We start from the raw sequence: 16,385 nt of genomic DNA, 5'->3' as shown, positions 1-16,385 counted from the left end.
TAAAGATTTGATCCATTTTGTGTTGCAATGCCCTTTTTTGTCGCATCAATTCTTTTTGCTGTTCCAGAAAACATGCACATTTGAACCGAATCAGAGCTAACTATCTGTGCTGATCACATGTCAGTATGTCAGCCAATTGAACGGATAAATGAGTCCAGGCGTTTTGCTTTGCTGCGTGCATTCGCACATTGATGTGACTCATCATCGTCAGACTCAGATAAGTGCAGCAGCTGGGGAAACCTCCATGCCGTCCGTGGAATAAAATAATAAATATTGGTGGAAACGGATTACGCTACACAAGCACTTTATTATCCTTGTTGTTAACACTTGTGTATGCAAATCTGATGTTGGTAGATTGTTTTCTTCTTGGAGATGAAATGCATGTGTGGCAGCTTAGCATTTTTTAATTTTTTTTTAATATATAGTGTTTTGACAGTTGCCGTCATGTTTTCGGAATCAAAGCAACGTGTACCGGAACAGCATTCCAGCCCTGAATCTTATAGACCCTACCCACCGACGTCACAAAATCACGTGCTCACTGTATGGTTCCGCCCACTTGTCCGTCATTTTGTGTCTGTATTATCAATGGTCTCAATTGATCGAGCAATTTATAATGCATTTCATGGAAGACCCGGTGCTTTCGGATGCCGTAAACTCACTTGATGCGTTGCATAAAAGGCGTTATGTGGAAAAGCTTCAGTTTATCCATTCGCCAGATCCATATTTGATGCCTAAATCGATGTTTTTCGACCCGCTGTCTCCGCCGTATTTGCCTGACATCTGCTAGCTACCCTGAACTGTACAACTATCTTGTCCACACAAAATCAGCCTATTCTCACGAAAGTTTGAAAAACTTTAAGAGCTTGGAGACTTATAAATACTTCGTTGCTGGTTGGGTGAAACAGGTCCTCGTCCACGAAAATTCGGCAGGAATCTATCTTGTGCTTGGAAAGGTGAGTTACGAAATTTTCAATTCAAAATCTTTTGTTATTGATAACATCCACTGTCAAGTCTAATGTATTTCATGTCGTTTGTCAATGGAGTTAGGGCTTTTAATGTTTATATGGTTTAGCGATAGCACTCTCACTACATACATACGTGTATGTTGTCGGCGATTAGCCTAGCAATGATCTTAATTGTGGTTGTCAGCCCAAAACCCTCTAAATATATATTAAATGCATTTTACCAGACATAAAATGACTACTACATAATCTGTGGTAATTGTTTGGAGCCCAGTTTTCTCGTCGAATTGCAGCAGCCCATCTCGCTCTCTTCTCTCCGGGTCTCTCGGAATCCGGTAGAACTTCAAGTCTCTCCGTCTTCTCAGTCTATCTTCTTTGTTATTGCAACCGACCGCCACACACGCCTTCACCATTTTGATTATTAATGTTAACGAGCAGAAAAACACGTCGTAAATAGGAGGAATGTACGTAGCCGTAACAGGGAAACATGATGTGTTGACGGACAATTGGGCGGCACCAGTCAGGAGGAAGGAGTTGTGACGTCTTTGTGGGTAGGGTCTATATAGCGTTTTGACAGTTGCCGTCATGTTTTCGGAATCAAAGCAACGTGTACCGGAACAGCATTCCAGCCCTGAATCTTATACCTGAACTGCGTTCCTGACCGTTCCCGCCCACTTTCACCCCTGATTCACAGTCATTCGGTCCGATTTTCGGGGCATTTACATGTCACTTGCTTTTCATTTTCGGGCATTTACAGGTCATTTCCTGTAGAGTTTGAGTCACTGCCTATTCATTTGGGTGATTCCCAGGTCACTTCCTGTTCTGTAATGCAAAATAAACAGCAAGTGACCCATGAAATAGACCAAAATCAACAAGAAGTAACTGAAAATTAACAGTTAAATGGCCCAAAATTACTCATTGCCTGGCATTGACTGCCAATGACAGCCATAGACGTTCAATCCGTTTGAAGTGGGAGGGATGGCAGCGAATAAACGAATGTTCATTCGCTGCCACCCTCCCACTTCAAATGGATTGGACGTCTACTAGTGATAAACTCATTCCAATTCACAGCAGAAACTTGTTTTTCTGTTTATTAGCTGTTTGTAGAATATCCTAGAATGATTTCTTGACCAATGTATCGAAAATCGTTGTATCGCTATATCGTCAGATCATCGTGAGCTTTGTATCGCAAATCGTATCGTATCGTGAGGTACCAATAGATTCCCACTCCTAATAGTGAAGAGGACGCCTTCCTCCGTACACGTCACAGCGCCCTCTTTCTCAACTCGAGACTGTTGCCGGAAGTCACTCATTTTCATGGCGCGGGATTAAAAAAAAATACCGAGTGTATTATGAAATAAACATGCCTTTTTCGTGTCACAGGTACTTTAATCGAATATAAAAATAATCATTAGTTGCAGATAGACATGTGCCGGTTACCGGTTTCACGGTTTACCGTGGTGTGAAAACGTCGCGGTTTCAAAACCAATAAAATTTTCCGTCAGACCGTAGTACGGTATTCGCCATTTTTCATGTGTCAAAAATGCAGCCAGAAGTGGCGTGGCACGGCAGCGCTCACCCCCTCCCGTTTGTTGCTGTGTGTGAAAGTGACTCGGCTAAACAGCCAGCGAACCCTAAACAAATAATCCAAACTTAAGGCGTTCTTTTCTTCAATTTATTGAGCTCTCAAATCGTGGTAAGTGGAATATACAAAATGAATACATTTAAAACGTTGTACAATTGTATTTTTCCATGTGTGAGTAGCTAAACAGATTAGCTCTATGAAAAAGTTCGCCAAAAACAAAACACATATTTTCCTTTGAAATTCGATATACAAACTAACTAAAAGCTTATAAAAGACGAATGTTAGCCTAGGCTTAGCTGGGAGAGCAAATTTGTCGAGTGTTACAGCCGCAGCGTGAGAAAACAAGCTTGATTCACTTGAATGAAGGGAAAAAAGGCATAGCATCAAAGATCGTTAACTGAGGAAAGATGATCTTGCCCTAAGCACAAATCCACGTTCGCTTGATCAAGGAGAGGTCTCACTCCCAATGTTTTTTTTTTTTTTTTAAGGTGAAACCTTTCCACAACAATATTTACATTTTAACCAACTTATACATTTTTAACTAACTTATTAACTTTTGAATTCTTTGTTCTTTCTAACACAAAGGCATGACATCATGTAGACTAGAGTTGACAAAGTGGCTGAAAATGGCGAAACTTCACTTGAGCTTTTCAATCCTCAAAAAAATTATGCAGTATAAATTTTTAAAAATTTTATTCAGAAGAGTTTTTACTTTTTTTATAGAAATTATTTTGTTCTTGCTCTAAACTTGAGCAACTTGAGCTGTGGCTGTGGGTATAGTCTACGTTATATTTTAATTTTATTTAAAATATTTGGTTTTTTTATTGATAATGTATTTTAACAATACATTCATATTCCAATTTGCAACTATGTTCTGAAAAAACAAATCCTGTTCAATGGAAAAACGTTTGTTTTTTTAACCCATACATCTCAAAATAACACATTTTGGAGCTATAATTGCAATACCGTGATACCGTGAAACCGCGGTATTTTTGCTCACGGTTATCATACCGTCAAAATCTCATATCAGCACATGCCTAGTTGCAGACCTATTATGAACTGTAAAACAAAGTCCCGTTAATGTATTTTACACACATACATTTTAGATTTGTAAAGGTTTTGGCTTAAAAATGAAGCTAATTAGCGATGTTTCATAAGGGAAACCTTGGCCTGAGGTTGACAGGTACGCATTCACGGTCAATTTATCTATTCGTCACGTGATAATTCAGCAATGATTGCACCTCAGGCTCTTCCGCACACTCGGATGCTCGTGTCAGTTCATGATTGAGGCGCTTGTCTCCTTTCCCGCGGTGTTCTCCAAAATTTCCGATTGGCAAGTGGAACGGGGGCCTATTTAACAGCGTGCGCCTTAGCGTGATACTGAAAACCCTCTTCGAGTGAGGAGAAAGAAGCGAGGGGCGATTAAAAACAATGCTTAATCATTAAAACGCTGCTGGGGGAGGAAGTCTGGATGGATTTGGGACAAGTCAAAAGAGTGGAGGAGAACAGAAACAATGCCGGAGGCGGGGGAGCCGGCGGGTCACATGGGTCGGCAGCTGAAAAAACAAAAAGACGGAGCCAGAAAGGAGGGCCGCTATCGCTCCGGGGCAGGACGGACCACACAAAAGTACCCGAGCGCTACAGACAGACTAAACACATGGCTGAGAGAGACGCTACTGCAGGCTGTCAGATTAGGAGCGCTTGTAGCGTATAGGCTAAAAATAGCCAGCAGGATCTATCCTATTATTGTACGAGAGTGGGGGGAAATCCTGGAGTAGCTTATCCCGCCAGCTCTCGAAGAACAGTGAAAGACCCCCGTTTACAGCGGAGGATTCCCACCGGTAATAGGTTGAAATAACTTTAAAAATCGAGACAAAAAAGAATGGCTCAATGCCTTTTTTTTTATTTCGCGCATTTTTCATGGTTAGGCCACAAAAAAAATTGGACGCCGGTCTGCAAATGACTTGCCTGATTAACTCATTTGCTCCCAAAAAACGTATAAATACGTTATATTTTTAATTGTTTCAGTGTCCCAAAGACGTATTTGTACATCTTTTACGTTTTTTTTTCACAAGAGACATCTCTGGGTTCTGATTCAACTTAGCTCCAAAGCATAAGGCTGAAAATCTATTTTAAAGCAATAAAACTAGCCACTGGAGGGCAGTAGCGCATTTGGTAAGACCCGCAATCCGATTCAACGGAACGAATGGCCGGGGCGCCGGCGGAGGACGACCGAATGGACGTCCAGAATGCCGGGCGGCGGACGACCGATGTTGAGTTAATTATCGAGGGTTGATTGAATATTTGCTTGATTGATTGAATATTTGCTTATGCTCATAATACCTAATACATACATAATGCATATTGCCATATTTTATCTTCTTGATATAACCAGTAAATGATTATTGCTTGCTGTACTAGGTTGTAGTATAATGTTTAAGTGTTACAAAGAGTAAAGAGGGTCGGGATGACAACTGCCTTGCTTCATGGCCGCATCATTGCGTAACTAGACCTTCCGGGACATCTTCAGCACCTGACGTCTAGACTTTCGAGGACAATTTTCCATTCGAGGACATCTTCCATGGCCGCAAAACTGAAGTGTCTGGGTCATTTTGACCACTTTACCTGTGCCCTTGCTTACACACGTGTACTTAGTTAGTTCCACCTACATGTCACACATAGCCAACCAAAATCACATGGGTGTCTCCAGCTTGCTTTCCCCCTCCCTTCAGGGCGGCACCCTTTCTGTGTTAGGACAAACCCCTAATAAAAAGAGCAAGGAGGGTTTTCCTTGGATCAATTTTGGTGACTATACAGCGTAATCCAGCATTCCTCTGTCTAGTCCCTCTTTGCTCTCCTTGGCCAAGAAAACTGAGTGTCTTCTCTCCTTATTTTTGGGTAATTTTACAAATGTCTACCTAAGGGTCTATTTTTGAACTTGACAACCGAGCAGAACAACCGGGAGGCCGCCCAGGATGCCAGGTGCTGGACCACCGAGCAGAACGACCGGGACCACCAGTGCAGCAGACGATGCCGTTGAGTCCGTGCTGCTCGCCAAGCCAAGACTGGCGGCGATAAGGGAAAAGTTTACCCCGGCTGTCGCGGCCACAACAGCGTCATCTCTCAGTTATGTGTAAATAAATTGTTACTTTTCTATCAAAGGCTCTATTTGTCTTGTGGTTTATTTTATTTTGTAGAAGGAAAACATTATTCAGATGTTTGGGGTAACTAAAGCAAAAAATAGCCGTGTTAAAGTCAAAGTTATGTTTGAAATGTATGCTTTTACAAAAAGGTTAGTTTCTCTGTTTTTTCATCAGATATTGGAAAATTGCTCAGACTAAGCTATTTTCTAATGCTGATTTGTAAAGAATGGAAAAAGATATGAACTAACTTTTGTTTCCTGCTGAAAGAAGAGAGCCTAATCTTTCTCTTGGTGGGTTCCATGTTGATATAGCAATAAAACAAAATTTTCTGTGGGCCTTGCAAAATCGGTCAAAATCCAGTAAAACGGCCAGGAGCGAAAGGGGTTGCACCGGTGAAAATGACTGGGACTGAATGAGTTAAAAGGATCAAGACCTAAAAAATATTTCCCATGAGATCACCACCTGTGGGAGGGGCCAAAGTGACCGGGTGGGTGGTGAGTTGAACAGGGGGCTTGGCAGTCTGACCCCCAGCTACAGAAGCTAAGTTTTGGGACATGGAATGTCACCTCTCTACTGGGAAAGGAACCTGTGTGTGGGTCAGGGGGTTCGGGGTGGAGGCTCAGCACGTCACATGAGTGACACAACCAAACACTGCTAAGATGCGCACTAACTACACATATGCTAAGAAAATATCACACATTGTGAACTTCTGACGGAAACTATGGCAACTTTTCATCTCGCTCTCATCTCGCCAGACGACAACTGGCATCCATCTCGTTAAGGTCGAGTTACGCTTCCGCATCAGACCTGCGCCGTCAAGGAAGACCCGATTTTTGACCCTCCGCCATAGCCTCTCTGGCTCCTTGACCTGATTTACGACCCTCTGACGAAGTCTCTCTGGCTCCTTTTTTTTTTTTGACTTCATGTCGCATCAACTGAACTGAACTTGACTGAATTTAAAGCGTACCCCTCAAAAAAAAAAAAAAAAAAGGCCGACTTCAGCACACCGCGCAGGCCAGGACCATGAACGAAAACCATCAATTTTGACACCTTAAGATCTCATATGTCTCATGAACAGTCTCACCAATTTTGAGGAGGATCCAACAAACTCCCTATGCGCCAAGGTCTCAAATGTGCACCAAGTAAATCAATAAAACTTTCATCAACGCATGTGACATGGTGGAAATGGACTATGATTCGACCGCTCAGACTGTTGTTTCTGGTTCAGCACGAAATCCCCGCCATTGACGAACATTTTTCTACACACAAAAATGAACCAAGCCGACGAGGGTATCAACGAAGAGCAAGTACGACAACTTCTAGAATGTCTCGTCAAGACATTATGAAGATTGCCAAATGGGAAGAATTTCGTGGGGGGAAATTGCTGAAAATACGAGGCTGGAGGTCAGCCAGCGATTGAATAAAAAAAAAAAAAATGGAAGAACGACTGAGACAAGTACAGTATGTGTGTGTTCGGAATAGAATGGCCACACGAAGCTGTGACCCAGTCGGCCAAAAACTGCCAGCTTTAAATCACTTTGTCGTATTTTTGGTTGGTGCACTTCATCATTTATTGTGTACATATGTTTGTTGTGAGTCTGTGACTTATTTAGTACGTGTCACACTTCAATTATATGAAGAATAAAGCACAGTTTTGGTGTCAAAAGAGTTGTTTTGATGTTTTTTGAACAACAGTTAACACTCAATACATCATCACTGATTGAGAGTGCCTCGGTGCTTTTGATAACGTCGACATCAAGGCTTCCAACGCAGTTAGGGAAGTTCCATAGCCGCCAGAAATCTGCTATGTATCCCGATAACGGCGGCGATTAATTTTTTAAAAAATGTATCACGTTAAAATATTTAACGCAATTAATGCACGCGCTGCACGACCCACTCACGCATTGTCGCGCTCAATCTGTAATGGAGCCGTTTTATCTATATAAAGAGATAAAAGGCAGCGTAAAATCGGTAGAGTGAATTTTGGCAGCCTTTGGAGCCTTTTTTTAATAGGCTAAAGCCTTACAATCCCTCTCCCTACATTTAGAAATATCATGGGAAGCACTGTGGGGAAGCAAGGTAGTAATTGATCTTTTTCTTAACACCTTATGTTACTTCCCAATGCAGAGAAGATATATCAATTGGTAGCACTACGCACAGTCATGGTTCCACTTCCCATCATGCAGTTGGGCATGGCTACAGTATCGTTTAGTGAAAGCTCAACAAATACACTAGATGGCAATATTTAGTCACAGTTTACAAAGTCACAAGTCTTTCTATCCGTGGATCCCTCTCACAGAAAGAATGTTAAAAGTGTAAATGCCATCTTGAGGATTTATTGTCATAATAAACTAATACAGTACTAATGTACTGTATGTTGAATGTATATATTCATCTGAGTTTTATTCATTTTTTTTCTGAAAGCATTGCCAAAATGTATATGATCGGGAATGATTGGAATTGAATCGGGAGCAAAAAAAAGCAATCGGATCAGGAAACATGGGGATCGGCAGATACTCAAACTAAAACGATTGGGATCGGATCGGGAGCAAAAAAAAACATTATCGGAACAACCCTAGTAAATAGGCCTTTTTTTTATTTTACCAAATCATTACTGTCTGGTTATGCATTAACTAATGCATTAAGTAATATTAATTAATATAGTAATACATGTTAGATAAGCAATTATATTAATTATTGTAATATTACTTAAATATTATTGTCTAAAAATGCATTAACTAATGTTAATTAAGGGACCCTTATTGTAAAGCGTTACCAAAAGTTCTTCTGCCAAATACCGTTATGTGTAGACATGGCCTAAGTCTCGGGTCATCATTGGAAATTTGAAGTTGTTGAAGCAATATTTAAAAAATAAGTATTTTGGCCTCAAATATAACCTTACAAAATGGGCTTTGGATACCGGCAATCGGCTGGGAAAAAATTTTAGACATCTGTATGAGCATCAGCATTTCAAAATCCCATATCGGTCGACCTCTAATATAGTTCTAATTAGGGCTGCAGCTATCGAATATTTTAGTAATCGAGTAATCGACTGAAAATTCTATCGATTCATCGAGTAATCGGATAAAACAAATATATTTTTAGGTGAAGAGCAATTACCCCTCCTTGAGTCATCACCTTATCGTGGTGGAGGGGTTTGAGTGTCCCAATGATCCTAGGAGCTATGTTGTCTGGGGGCTTTAAGCCCCTGGCAGGGTCACCCATGGCAAACAGGTCCTAGGTGAGGGGCCAGACAAAGAATGGCTCACAAGACCCCTTATGATGGAGAAAATTACAGGATCCAAGTTTCCCTTGCCCGGACGCGGGTTACCGGGGCCCTCCTCTGGAGCCAGGCCTGGGGGTGGGGCTCGAAGGCGAGCGTCTGGTGGCCAGGCCTTTTCCCATGGGGTCCGGCCGGGCACAGCCCGAAAAGGCAATGTGGGTCCGCCTTCCCATGGGCTCACCACCTGTGGGAAGGGCCAAAGGGGTCGGGTGCGTAGCAATTTGGGCGGCAGCCAAAGGCGGGGGCCTTGGCGGTCCGACCCCCGGCTACAGAAGCTAACTCTTGGGACATGGAATGTCACCTCTCTGGCGGGGAAGGAGCCCGAGCTGGTGTGTGAGGCAGAGAAGTTCCAACTAGATATAGTTGGACTCTCCTCCACACACAGTTTGGGTTCTGATACCAGTCCTCTCGAGAGGGGTTGGACCCTCTTCCACTCTGGAGTTGCCCACGGTGAGAGGCGCCGAGCAGGTGTGGGCATACTTATTGCCCCCCGGCTTGGTGCCTGTACGCTGGGGTTTACCCCAGTAGACGAGAGGGTAGCCTCCCTCCGCCTTCGGGTGGGGGGACGGGTCCTGACTGTTGTTTGTGCTTATGCACCAAACGGCAGTTCAGAGTACCCACCCTTTTTGGAGTCCTTGGAGGGTGTGCTGGAGAGTGCCCCCTCTGGGGACTCCCTCGTTCTGCTGGGGGACTTCAACGCTCACGTGGGCAATGACAGTGAGACCTGGAGGGGCGTGATTGGGAGGAACGGCCCCCCCGATCAGAACCCGAGCGGTGTTCTGTTATTGGACTTCTGTGCTCGTCACGGATTGTCCATAACGAACACCATGTTCAAACATAAGGGTGTCCATATGTGCACTTGGCACCAGGACACCCTAGGCCGCAGTTCGATGATCGACTTTGTGATCGTGTCATCGGACTTGCGGCCGCATGTTTTGGACACTCGGGTGAAGAGAGGGGCGGAGCTGTCAACTGATCACCACCTGGTGGTGTGTTGGCTCCGATGGTGGGGGAAGATGCTGGTCAGACCTGGCAGGTCCAAACGTATTGTGAAGGTCTGCTGGGAACGTCTGGCAGAATCCCCTGTCAGAAAGGGCTTCAACACCCACCTCCGGCAGAACTTCTCCCTTGTCCCGGGGGAGGTGGGGGACATTGAGTCCGAGTGGCCCATGTTCCGCACCTCCATTGTTGAGGCGGCCGATCAGAGCTGTGGCCGTAAGGTGGTTGGTGCCTCTCGTGGCGGCAATCCCCGAACCCACTGGTGGACACCAGCGGTAAGGGATGCCGTCAAGCTGAAGAAGGAGGCCTATCGGGCCTTTTTGGCCTGTGGGACTCCGGAGGCAGCTGACAGGTACCGGCTGACCAAGCAGACTGCGGCTTCGGCGGTCGCCGAGGCAAAAACTCGGACATGGGAGGAGTTCGGTGAGGCCATGGAAAACGACTTCCGGACGGCTTCGAGGAAATTCTGGTCCACCATCCGGCGTCTGAGGAGAGGAAAGCAGTGCACCATTAACACTGTGTATAGTGAAGATGGTGTACTGCTGACCTCGACTCGGGACGTCGTGAGTCGGTGGGGAGAATACTTCGAAGCCCTCCTCAATTCCACCGACACGCCTTCCTTTGAGGAAGCAGAGTCTGGGGACTCTGAGGTGGGCTCTTCAATCTCTGGGGTTGAAGTCACTGAGGTGGTTGGTAAGCTCCTCGGTGGCAAGGCCCCGGGGGGTAGATGAGATACGGCCAGAGTTCCTAAAGGCTCTGGATGTTGTAGGGCTGTCATGGCTGACACGCCTCTACAACATCGCGTGGACATCGGGGACAGTGCCTCTGGATTGGCAGACCGGGGTGGTGGTCCCCCTTTTTAAAAAGGGGGACCGGAGGGTGTGTTCCAATTATAGAGGGATCACACTCCTCAGCCTCCCCGGTAAAGTCTATTCAGGGGTGCTGGAGAGGAGGGTCCGTCGGGAAGTCGAATCTCGGATTCAGGAGGAGCAGTGTGGTTTTCGTCCCGGCCGTGGAACAGTGGACCAGCTCTACACCCTCGGCAGGGTCCTCGAGGGTGCATGGGAGTTCGCTCAACCAGTCTACATGTGTTTTGTGGATTTGGAGAAGGCGTTCGACCGTGTGCCTAGGGGAGTCCTGTGGAGGGTGCTCCGGGAGTACGGGGTACCGAGCCCCTTGGTAAGGGCTGTTCGGTCCCTGTACGACCAGTGTCAGAGTTTGGTCCGCATTGCCGGCAGTAAGTCGAATTCGTTCCCAGTGAGGATTGGACTCCGCCAAGGCTGCCCTTTGTCACCGATTCTGTTCATAATTTTTATGGACAGAATTTCTAGGCGCAGCCGAAGCGTTGAGGGGGTCCGGTTTGGTGGCCTCAGCATCTCATCTCTGCTTTTTGCAGATGATGTGGTGCTGTTGGCTTCATCAAGCCGTGACCTCCAACTCTCACTGGGGCGGTTTGCAGCCGAGTGTGAAGCGGTTGGGATGAAGATCAGCACCTCCAAATCCGAGACCATGGTCCTCAGCCGGAAAAGGGTGGCATGACCTCTCCGGGTCGGGGATGAGATCCTGCCCCAAGTGGAGGAGTTCAAGTATCTTGGGGTCTTGTTCACGAGTGAGGGCAGGAGGGAGCGGGAGATTGACAGGCGGATCGGTGCAGCGTCTGCAGTGATGCGGACTCTGCACCGGTCCGTTGTGGTGAAGAAGGAGCTGAGCCAAAAGGCGAAGCTCTTGATTTACCGGTCGATCTACGTTCCTACCCTCACCTATGGTCACGAGCTGTGGGTCGTGAGCGAAAGAACAAGATCCCGGATACAAGCGGCCGAAATGAGTTTCCTCCGCAGGGTGTCCGGGCTCTCCCTTAGAGATCGGGTGAGAAGCTCGGTCATCCGGGAGGGGCTTGGTGTCGAGCCGCTACTCCTCCGCGTTGAGAGGAGCCAGTTGAGGTGGCTTGGGCATCTGGTTCGGATGCCTCCTGGACGCCTCCCTGGAGAGGTGTTCCGGGCATGTCCAACCGGCGGGAGGCCCCGGGGTCGACCCAGGACACGCTGGAGAGACTATGTCGCTCGGCTGGCCTGGGAACGTCTTGGAATCCCGCCGGAGGAGCTGGCTGAAGTGGCTGGGGAGAGGGAAGTTTGGGCTTCCCTGCTGAAGCTGCTGCCCCCGCGACCCGACCCCGGAATAAGCGGAAGATAATGGATGGATGGATGGAGGTGAAGAGCAATTATAAATATACATGCGAAAACAAGACATTTCATCTCATCTTGAACCATTTTCAGTCAATCAATGTCTTTATTTTCGATGTATATTGTTGAAAACAGCCAACAATTGCATCTCAGATGTAACTAGAATAAAAAAAAAAGACTAATTCACTGCTTTCACTCAAAAAACTTTTAGATCTTATAAAAAAAAAAAATATATATATATATATATATACATATATATATATAAATGCCGTTACGCTTGATAACACACATCACTAATAAGTTAGGATTTTTTTCCCACGTGTTTCAATTGAATTTCTATTTGTGTCAAGCTATTTTGAAGTTCTAGTTAAGTTTTAAGTTAGTCTAAACTGTAAGTCCTGATAGGATTTTGAGTTTTTGCAGTGTTCAAAATAAATGTATGATACAGGCTGTATTGGAGCACATTAGGGACCAGTGCTACTTGGTGTTTTATCCAGCAATGACTACTGAGCTAAAATTGATAGTTAGCATTATTGAGTTTTTATTTTACACCCTCATCACTCCACAACGCTATGTTATGTTAAACCCTGTATGTAAGACACGTTAGCCACGCATCGACAGTGGTCATAATTAATAGAAACCTAGCCCTCCGCAGGGCTAATGTTACGTGAGCTTGTGACATTAACGTTAATCTTTATCTATTAGCGTTCAGCGCTCTTTATTAGCGCTTGGCGCTCTACTGCTTTAAGATGGCGGCTATTTACTAACGCTGCCCAGACGCGGCCGAGTGTGTCATTTCGCATCTAGTTCAACATACATGTGATCTCTATGAGACTCATCAGACGCTACCTGCAACCAACGTAACATCGTGCGGGCTAGTATTTAGCAACACAGGCGTCGTTTGTAGCGGCTGTCGGTTGCAGTAAGTTTTTTTTTTTTTGCTTCTTCCTCTACGCACGTGACATCAGCGCGTTGTCCCGCATTAAAAGTAGTCCGGGTAAAAAGTGATGCTTAGAGCTGTCAAAATAAACGATTACTCGAGGTGAATAAAATTACTCGGATCAGTTTTTAAACTCGAGTTGCTCGAGTTGCTTGAGTATTCGTTTCAGCTCTAGTTCTAATGCATCTTATTCCAACCTCTTTGGTTGAGCCATGGAATCATACATGGCGGAATCAATAAAGTCCTATGTCCCCTTATCAGATCTTCAGAGAGAGTTCAGATGTTTATAGAAAAAACAACAGGCACTTACTTTGTAAACAAGCCTGAAGCTGGTAACACTATTGTTTTGTCACACCCCTTATAAAACCCCAAACAAAAATGGCCGCTTGGAAACCTTCGAGCCCTATACAACACACTACACACACATATCCACACACATATATAGGAGGGGTATCCCAGTTGGCCAGCTGGGGCCCGGAGGCCATTAAGACAATTAAAGGAGACAGCACACTAGCAGGGGGCAGAAGATGAAGCCGAGCGCGGAGAGGCGTGCCGGGTTGCGTGGTAACGTGTAGAAAAAATGTTAAATATAAACACGCAAATGTTGACAAGAGGTGGCGACAACACGTAGGCGGGCGTACTAGAAAATGATGCTGACAAACAACTTTACAACCGCCCGGTGGATGCTACCAGCGTCCGCTCGGGATAGAAACCGTTAGAAAAACATTCATCGAAACATCTTACGGTGATGGGCGTCCGTCCGGGTCCATGCCGGAACTCCTGGCGAGAGAGACGGGCGGCCGGCGAGTCGGACAGAGAAAAAGAAAGCGAAAGACTCCCTCTGTTCTCCTCCCACCCGCTCTTGTTCCCTCCCTCTTTTCTCCCTAGAGCTTATCTGTCCAGAGGCTATCACTTATTCCTCGCACCCCGCCTCCCTCGACTCACAATTGTGTTTCCAAGGCACCGTCGTCACTGGGAGCTTCACCGAACACCTTCAAACTCCGCTCCGGTTACAGAATCTTCCCACTTTACACTTTCCCAGAGAGCAACTGAGACAGCGAGGCGGAAAAAAAGAATTTTTTTTTCTAGGAACTTCTTCCAAAGTGCATTCTGGGCAAAGTATTCCTACTGATATTACACATAAGCGGATTTTAAGAGGTGGGCCAGGAGGGCCAGCCCCCCCCCCCCCCGGTGGCCGAAAAGTGTCATTGCATGTAATTGACTTTCCTATACAGTGGGGCAAATAAGTATTTAGCCTAGTGCTGCAACGATTAATCGATTAACTCGAGTATTCGATTTGAAAAAAATATTCAAATTAAATTTTGTTGCTTCGAGTATTCGTTTAATTAAAGTGGCGTTGTAATGGTTTATTTTGAAAGTGTTTGCATTTAGTGTTATTGATTAGGGTGGATACACTGCCCTCTGGTCTGCCTCTTTTCACATGGCTGAATCCAACTGCTTGCCATTAAGACCAACGTAAGCAAAGTTTTTGTTTAAGCAAATGTTTTTTTAATGCATTCATAATTTAGTTTATAGGTATATTTAGCCAATTTTTCTGGGAATATGTGTCCGAACCATTTGTTAAAAGCATTGTAAAAAAAACTTTAGCATTTTATAGCATTTAAGCTAGCGGACTTTTACTATGTAAGTTAGCCAATTGTTCTTTTGTTGTACATAGATGCTCATTTATTTATATTTCTAAACCGTTTGAGACTCAACTCAGGTATTTAAATTTTTCATGTTCCTTACCCGATTACTCGATTATTCGAACTAATTACTCCATCAATTAATCGACTACTAAAATATTCGATAGCAGCAGCCCTAATTTAGTCAACCACTAATTGTGCAAGTTCTCCCACTTGAAAATACTAGAGAGGCCTGTAATTAGCAACATGGGTAAACCCCAACCATGAGAGACAGAATGTGGAGGGAAAAAAAAAGAAAATCACATTGTTTGATTGTTAAATAATTTATTTGCAAATCATGGTGGAAAATGAGTACTTGGTCAATACCAAAAGTTAATCTCAATATTTTATTATGTACCCTTTGTTGGCAATAACGGACGCCAAACGTTTTCTGTAACTCTTCACAAGCTTTTCACACGCTGTTGCTGGCATTTTGGCCCATTCCTCCATGCAGATCTCCTCTAGAGCAGTGATGTTTTGGGGCTGTCGTTGGGCAACACGGACTTTTAACTCCCTCCACAGATTTTCTAAGGGGTTGAGATCTGGAGACTGGCTAGGCCACTCCAGGACCTTGAAATGCTTCTTATGAAGCCACTCCTTTGTTGCCCTGGCTGTGTGTTTGGGATCATTGTCATGCTGAAAGACCCAGCCACGTCTCATCTTCAATGCCCTTGCTGATGGAAGGACATTTTCACTCAAAATCTCTCGATACATGGCCCCATTCATTCTTTCCTTTACACAGATCAGTCGTCCTGGTCCCTTTGCAGAAAAACAGCCCTAAAGCATGATGTTTCCACCTCCATGCTTCACAGTGGGTATGGTGTTCTTCGGATGCAATTTAGTATTCTTTCTCCTCCAAACACGAGAACCTGTGTTTCTACCAAAAAGTTCTATTTTGGTTTCATCTGACCATAACACATTGTCCCAGTCCTCTTCTGGATCATCCAAATGCTCTCTAGCGAACCGCAGACGAGCCTGGACGTGTACTTTCTTCAGCAGGGGGACACGTCTGGCAGTGCAGGATTTGAGTCCCTGGCGGCGCATTGTGTTACTGATAGTAGCCTTTGTTACTGTGGTCCCAGCTCTCTGTAGGTCATTCACTAGGTTCTCCCCGTGTGGTTCTGGGATTTTTGCTCACCGTTCTTGTTATCATTTTGACACCACGGGGTGAGATCTTGCATGGAGCCCCAGATCGAGGGAGATTATCAGTGGTCTTGTATATCTTCCATTTTCTAATAATTGCTCCCACAGTTGACTTCTTTACACAAAACGTTTTACCTATTGCAGATTCAGTCTTCCCAGCCTGGTGCAGGTCTACAATTTTGTCTCTGGTGTCCTTCGACGGCTCTTTGGACTTGGCCATAGTGGAGTTCGGAGTGTGACTGACTGAGGTTGTGGACAGGTGTCTATTATACTGATAATGAGTTAAAACAGGTGACATTAATACAGGTAACGAGTGGCGCCTCATTAGACCTCGTTAGAAGAAGTTAGACCTCTTTGACAGCCAGAAATCTTGCTTGTGTGTGGGTGACCAAATACTTATCTTCTACTCTAATTTGGAAATAAATTCTTTAAAAAAATCAAACAATGTGATTTTCAGTTTTTCCA

The 16,385-nt window shown here is 44.9% G+C and overlaps 1 protein-coding gene across 5 annotated transcripts in view; it reads right to left on the bottom strand.

Annotated features, from left to right (window-relative positions):
• Nucleotides 1–16,385, bottom strand: part of LOC130929511 (SPRY domain-containing SOCS box protein 4-like) — a 166,091-nt gene that overhangs the window by 83,360 nt on the left and 66,346 nt on the right. Inside the window, exon 1 of one of the 5 annotated variants that reach the window (XM_057856682.1) lies at nucleotides 13,837–13,904. The exons of the other annotated variants lie outside the window; for them this stretch is intronic. The gene's annotated coding sequence lies outside the window, so the exon portion shown is untranslated. Of the gene's footprint in view, nucleotides 1–13,836; nucleotides 13,905–16,385 lie in introns of those variants that run through there. 5 annotated transcript variants of the gene reach the window in all.

The sequence above is a fragment of the Corythoichthys intestinalis genome, chromosome 14, assembly GCF_030265065.1.
Source record: "Corythoichthys intestinalis isolate RoL2023-P3 chromosome 14, ASM3026506v1, whole genome shotgun sequence".
NCBI classification, from domain to species: Eukaryota; Metazoa; Chordata; class Actinopteri; order Syngnathiformes; family Syngnathidae; genus Corythoichthys; species Corythoichthys intestinalis.
This window is presented reverse-complemented; position numbering and strand designations above follow the sequence as displayed.